This window comes from Schistocerca nitens, chromosome 1, assembly GCF_023898315.1.
Source record: "Schistocerca nitens isolate TAMUIC-IGC-003100 chromosome 1, iqSchNite1.1, whole genome shotgun sequence".
Taxonomy (NCBI): domain Eukaryota; kingdom Metazoa; phylum Arthropoda; class Insecta; order Orthoptera; family Acrididae; genus Schistocerca; species Schistocerca nitens.
This window is the reverse complement of record NC_064614.1, coordinates 380,475,760-380,481,067: the sequence shown is the minus strand read 5'-3', so window position 1 is coordinate 380,481,067 and position 5,308 is coordinate 380,475,760. Positions and strand designations below refer to the sequence as shown.

Below are 5,308 nucleotides of genomic sequence, written 5' to 3'. Positions count from 1 at the left end.
AACGGAAATCTGGAGACAACACAGTGGGTCTGTTAGTAAATTCAGAAGCGCAAAAATATTCCTCTGTCTCCGGACAGAACAATACTATGCTGGCCATATCACTCTGCACATTGAATAAACTTGAGACACGTCGGCGATTTTTTTTTAAATTGAAAGGCGTTATCTGCTGATATATAACACATGGAGCAATTGGTAAGTTTTGAGTAGTGAATTCTCGTTATTTATGACATCATTTAACTAAGAAGACAAACTAAACAAAAATCTTTCGCGTTCCGCGTGGATTTCGGTTGGAAGAACCCATAAAGCCGTCTGTCTAGTAGTTTCTTTTTCCACCATGTTTTGCGATGCAGCCCTAATTTCCTCTGAGTATCACAGAAGAATCTCTGTTCGGCAAAAGACAGAAAGAAACAAACAAACAAAAAAAGAGAATACAAGAAAGTAGTCCTACATATCGGGATGAACAGCTAATTCATTCTCAGAGTGTGATGGTCCGCCTTGTGGCCGAGCGGTTCTAGGCGCTTCGGTCAGCAACCGCGCGACCGCTACAGTCAAAGGTCCGGATCCTGCCTCGGGCATGGATGTGTATGATGCCCTTATGTTAGTTATGTTTCAGTAGCTCTAAGTCTAGGGAGCTGATGACCTCAGATGTTACGTCCTATAGTGCTCAGAGCCATTTGAACCATTTTTGAACCATCAGAGTGTGATGGCATTTTTACATAATTTTGTGTCATATCGTACCGCGATGGGCCTCGCATGTTGAGTTACAAGGTCCAGTCACATCAGTCACACTAATATGACTACCGCCTTTGTTCAACGTCAACGTGCAATAACAACTAACAGACGACAGGCGACAGTACTAGCAGTGGAGGGTATTCAAGGCGTCTCCGGGGGGAACACGGAAAACATTGCAGTCCAAAACGGCTAAGTTTGCAAACTCTTCGCTTGCCGCCGTCGTTAAAATACACCGTGCATGGCAAAACGGCCCTAACCAAAACCGGTGCTGAGGTATCTGTGGTGCACCAAGGGCCATATATGACGGGAGTGAACGATGTCTACGGAGATGTGTACGGAAGAATACACTTGCAAGTGTTGTGCAAATGACCACTCAGAAGCACCTCCGCAGCAGGCTTCTGGCTCACGCACTGATGCTGACTGCTGTGATTTGCACGCCAATACCGCAACTGGACGTCCACTGATTCTCGACAGGTCGCCTTTTCAGATGAATCACGTTTTATGCTCCATCGCACAGATGGCCATATGGAGTGCACGACGGGAAACGTCTGTAAGTAAACGCCCTGCAACACCATCGGAAAGGTCCAGGCGGAGGAGGCAGTGTTATGGTCTGGGGAACGTTTTCGTGGCTTTCCTCGGGTGATCTCGTCATTCTAGAAGGTACAATGGGTCAAAGCCAGTATGTACCTATCCTTGGGGTCCATGTCGACCCGCACATGCATTTTATTTTTTCTCGGCACGATGGCATCTACCAGCAGGACAATGCAACGTGCACATAGCTCGCAGTGTCCGTGTATGGTTCGAAGAGCGCCAGAATGACTTTATCGTACTCCCGTGGTCACCAGACTCCCCGAATTCAAACTCAATCGAGAATACGTGGAACCATCTCGATCGGGCTGTATGCATCGTGGACCCTGAACCTAGGAGGCTAGCGCAGCTGGCCACGGCCCTGGAGTCGGCATGGATCCATATCCGTGTCGGTGCCTTCAAGAACCCACTGACCCTCTTACTGCAAGCCTTGCAGCGGTCCGCACTACAAAAAGTGGTTATCCAGGCTTCTGGGATATGGTCACTTTAATGCGACTGAACACCGTATTTATTTCGAAAAGAAAGCTTTTTTGAATATCATGACAGTACGAACTTCAGCATCCAGCAAGTTTTTGGCCATTCCCTTCAATCAATACTTGAGTCAATGTGATCCTTTTGCATTACTGGTATAGAAAAATGTTCAAATGTGTGTGAAATCTTATGGGACATAACTGCTAAGGTCATCAGTCCCTATGCTTACACACTACTTAACCTAAATTATCCTAAGGACAAACACACACACCCATGCCCGAGGGAGGACTCGAAGCTCCGCTGGGATCAGTCGCACAGTCCATGACTGCAGCGCCTAAGACCGCTCGGCTAATCCCGCGCAGCTACTAGTATAGAAAGGCTAGCTTTTCTTACTGTCTGATGTCACCTAAAATCGTTGGAGTAACCCCAAAGAAAGAAGAGAATATTAAGATCCAACGCCCAGTCGATGACGTCGTCATTAGGAACGGAGCACAATTTCGGAAACATGCGAAACGTATTCTGTCCTTTCCTTTCCGAGAAACTATCCCCGCATTCACCTTAAGTGATGTAGGGGAACCACGGAAATTCTTAATCTGGATGGCCGAACACGGATTTCATGAGCAGTGTTCTCCAATACGAGTCCACTGTCTTAATTCCTTCTCCATTATTCTCAGGTACGTAAGTTCAGTCTGCAAAATGAAAATATCTCTCGTTCATACGCGCACTTGTCCCAGATGTAAGGCAGTAGTTGTTAACGCAATATAAACACGCATAAAATTACTTTGTTATTCAAACCGTGATCACTCTTATGTATTTAATAAAATAATGCATGCCCATCATGTTTCATGAAGAAATGCACAACTAGCTATACTGGACCATGATATTGGTTACTTCATTATCATGTATGTCGCCAACACTATTGAAGATCTGATATCTGTAACGTAATGAAAACCAGCTCATCAACCACACGACTCGGTACCAGCGTTCATTTCTAGTGAGAAACGATTAGCGCTCCTTAAAAATCACTGGTGGAAACTGCAGTGAAGGAAGTCGTCTCGGTACAACCTCCTAGATATTCCGTATGTGGCTTAAATCAGGCAAGCAACAGCCATGCCATTCCATCAACATTCTGAGTTCGTGATGAATCGTTCTTACTCTTATTATGGAGAACTGGTTCCAAATAACGTCCGACACTGGTGTAGGCTTTCCGTAGTTTGACGGGAACCCTTCAGAATAATACCGTATTGGTTCCTTAGACAATCCCCCAGTCGATTCCTCTTCTCCGTCTGTGACCCTCTCAGCTAGTACCTTGGTGATACAAAACAAACGTTATTAATATCCTAATCCTTATTTTTCATGCCCACATATTTATTTCTCAACGTAGTCATCCTGGCGACAAACACATTTATCCCAATGGCAGACCAATTTGTGGTACCGTACTGTAGACTTTTTGACATTGTTGTCGAATCCACAACCTTAAATATGCTTGACTCACTCCTTCAGTATCAAATTGATGTTCTCGAAAGTCGTCTTTAAGTTTTGAAAACAGATGAAAATCTGATGGGACCAGTTCAGAACTGTGTGGAGGATGGTCGATGACAGTGAACGTAAGGCGTCGCATTGTTGTAGATGTCCGGCACTGTCGTGCTGAACGAGAGGATGCTCAGTGTGTAGACGAACTCTTCGAATTCTTCCTTTCGGTTTTCTGAGGGTCTCGCACCATCTTGTAGAGTTTATGGTTGTGCCTTTAGCCACGAATACCAAATGCACCACACCTTGAACATTCGAGAACACTGTGAGGATGACTTTGCCTGATGATCACGTGGTCTGGAACCCTTTTGGTGTCGGTGATTCTTTGTGGCGGAAATCTACTGATTCTCACTTGTTTTCATCATCTGTCGCAATGCTGTTAAGGAATCCATCACCTTCACACTCAAAACGCAAAAGAAATCATTGACAGATATCCAGTCTCCGCTCTTCCATGTCAAGAGTGAGTATTCGAGGCACCTGCCGCGCATGCAGTTTTCTGTACCTCTGTTCTGCAATGCTGTACACGCTCTCGTGATATGCCACACTTACCTGAGATTTGTGTCTGTATCATCCGACGCTTTTCTCTGATGACTTCATCAGCTCGATTCCGATGAGTCTCGCCAGCTGCTGTACGCAGTCGCCCACTCCGAGCTCTCTTGCACACATTGATGTTACCACCATCGTTTTCTTCATTATGAGCCTGAACAATCCAACGTCCCTCATTACTCACTGTCGAAACAATCATCACCATACATAGTTTTCATTCTTCTATGGATTTAAATTGTAAGTCGATCGAGTAATATGAAGGACATCTAATACGTCAACTGATGTTGAGACAGAATAAAAAATTCGGAGACATTACTTTTCAGCATGCTCTCGTGATATTCCGTCTCCTGGGGTTGACCAATTTATTTGTCCGTTGTGCCTATTTTTTTCATTTAAGCCCCGATAAATATATTTTTACTAAGCATCTTGCTACTTGAACGAAGGTGTACTGTCGTTTCATCAGTTAATGAAAGTATCGGATCGTGCAGAAGGGTACTGCCACCAAACGTTTGCGGTAGGGCCAGCCTGAGTGGCCGAGCGGTTCTAGGCGCTTCAGTCTGGAACCGCGCTACCGCTGCGGTCGCAGGTTCGAATCCTGCCTCGGGCATGGATGTGTGTGATGTCCCTAGGTTAGTTAGGTTTAAGTAGTTCTACGTTCTAGGGGACTAATGACCACAGAAGTTAAGTCTCATAGTGCTCAGAGCTATTTGAACCATTTTTGTTTGCGGTAGGTGTGGTGAAGAGAAGTTTCTTCGTGGTTGTATGTCTGTCAGATAAGAGTTCGTCAGCCTCTGGGTGTAGCAACGAACAAATAACCGTAAGCAATCAACAGTAAACCCCAAGTGGCGCAGCGATGTGGCTGTGATGACGGAGCAGAAAACCACCGTGACGTCTTCTCTCGTGGCTTTGTCTTCTGGACGGCATCGTTTATGTCTTGTCGTGGGCTTTTAACAAATTTTATGAGGAGTTGTGAGATAGCAGGAGGCATCTGAAGGAAAGAGCAATTAAAGAAACCGAAATGTAAAAAAGAGAACCGATGTTTATGGCACGTTCTTGCGTCTTTCCGCTTTTATGGTTGCTGCCAGCAAGTGTCATGCCTCTGACAATTTCGGAACCGCTCTAACGTTGCGTCACTGGATTGTGCTTTAGGGTCCGGCTGTTACTGGCGAGAATTAATTGCCAGTTTAGAACTCTGAACTCTCTTCTTTTGGTGGTTTTTTTTGTTTTTTTTGTTTTGTTTTTTCAGCGTGTCTCGCTTGATACTATACTCCATTGCATTGGAAACAGAATACACTAACTTTGGCTTTTTAGAGAAGCATAATGTGTGGAGTCAATCACTGTCGTTCGTGCCCCACAGGTAGAATATAGATACAGATTTCTACAGAGAAATCGTAAATAACAGTCTTAAAATGGTTTAAGTAAACGTTTGCAATTGATCTTT

At 44.8% G+C, this 5,308-nt stretch overlaps 1 non-coding gene across 1 annotated transcript; it reads left to right on the top strand.

The window, feature by feature from the left end:
* Positions 1-4,390: 4,390 nt before the first annotated feature.
* Trnas-gga (transfer RNA serine (anticodon GGA)) lies at positions 4,391-4,474 on the top strand. Its single transcript is given in 2 exon segments — positions 4,391-4,430; positions 4,440-4,474. It is a non-coding gene; the product is annotated as a tRNA-Ser (tRNA).
* Positions 4,475-5,308: the final 834 nt, after the last annotated feature.